Genomic DNA, 1727 nt, shown 5'->3' with positions numbered 1-1727 from the left:
GAATATTTGTGAAAAAGAATCATTAGAACTGTCAATTTGTGGTTCTGTACAAAAATGGATATAGGTGTCTCCCCTTTTACATAAAAGATTAGGACCCTCATCCTTCCGATCTATTAATATGCTAACGAATATATGGTGTTGTCATTTTGAGTTCAACACCCAATTTGGATTAGATGCTTTAGTCAACTGTTCTTCTGATGGCATTCCGGCTTCACCTCATCCACAGAAACTCTCATTCTTGCAAAAATGTGGGAGTTGTATTATCATCACAGTGACATCATCTTGTGATTTTCTGGTTACTGCTACCTCTACAAGCTTTTTGCAGGCAGCTATAATGCCTCCTCTTAATGGTGCCAAATCAGGCTGCTTCTCAACGCAGAAAGGCCTGGCAATGTCCACGGCTTCCTGATTACTGACTTTATCCCACAATCCATCTGATGCCAAAATTAAAAATTCGCAATCAGATGTAATTTCAATCTTCCTAGTGTCTGGTTCAGCCGTTATCCATTCTTTCATGTGCGAATCGCCTATTCCCCTAGATACAGCTAGAGATCCCTGAACTCGCCAAGCTCCCTGCCGGTGATCCACAATTCCACCCAAATTCTCTATCCGTTGTCGCTCGTCCTCCCTTCCAGCTCGATGATCACAAGTAACAGCTTCAGAGGCACCGTTTCTGCTAATAACTGCTCGACAGTCCCCAGCATTGGAAACCACTAAGTTACCATCAATAATTAGAGCAGTGACACAAACAGTACCGCTGCCAACCTCCTGCTTCAAAAACTCTGCATCTGTTGTCAAGTATCCAGCTCTAACGGCCTGTTCGAGAGTGTTCTCTGTTTCATCTCCCAACCCGAGCATAGCATCTACAATATTTTGCCCAATATTTTGGGCAGCGAAAGACGCCAAAGAAAGCCTGTTTGGAATCACCCAGAACATTGACAATAACGTTGTGGGTATCCTCCATGAATTCTCGCCGCCCCTTTTTGCACGCGACTGCATAATGCAAACCTTCCTCGTTGACCTCCATCGGCTGTAGCATCACTGCGCACATCGCATTCAGGTCCAGCGATTGGAGTGGAATACGTAGCCTCTGCGGCCGTTTCCTATCTAGCGGAGATGAATGGCACTTGCGGGCAATGTGACCATTCTCCTCCGGGACACTGGCACAGACACAGGGAGAGACTACCTTCTTCTCCACCCTTTTGACCTGCTTCTCCTCGCTCTCGCTCTCGCTCTGCAGCAGATTCTCATCTCCGATGGTCAGCATAGACTTCAGCCGAGACTGCACAAAACTGCTCCTAGGCGTCTGGGAGCCATGGTTCCAGGGTGAACCAGACCGTATTTCAATATCAGAATCGTGTATAGAACGACGTCTGTAGGAGTCGAAGACAGCTACAGTGCTTTCTGCTAAAATGCCAGCCATGTTCACAATGCTGCCTCTGAATGTGAAGCTTCTTGTTGCGTCGCTTTGCTTGTACTGAGACAGTGAGCGTTTATATTGCGTTCAAGTAAAATCACATCTAGAATAAGTCAGCTGTCTAGAACTCGCCCAAAAAGAGTGGATGATGTCCCGGTCATAACAAGAAGGAAGATATATTCTTGTTATGCCGTTAGCTGTTTAGCTATACCCAGGTGGGACATGACCCAGAATCAACGTTACCTGTTTAGCTATACCCAGGTGGGACATGACCCAGAATCAACAAACCACCTTCGTTCACCATCCATCA

General features: G+C 46.0%; 1 pseudogene; it reads right to left on the bottom strand.

Moving 5' to 3' along the window:
* Window positions 1–216: 216 nt before the first annotated feature.
* LOC149211751 (putative protein phosphatase 2C 2 pseudogene) lies at window positions 217–1423 on the bottom strand (annotated as a pseudogene).
* Between the last annotated feature and the right edge of the window lie 304 nt (window positions 1424–1727).

The sequence above is a fragment of the Pinus tabuliformis genome, chromosome 1_1 (genome assembly GCF_031772625.1).
Source record: "Pinus tabuliformis cultivar Carrire ecotype Pingquan chromosome 1_1, CPIR1, whole genome shotgun sequence".
NCBI classification, from domain to species: Eukaryota; Viridiplantae; Streptophyta; class Pinopsida; order Pinales; family Pinaceae; genus Pinus; species Pinus tabuliformis.
This window is presented reverse-complemented; position numbering and strand designations above follow the sequence as displayed.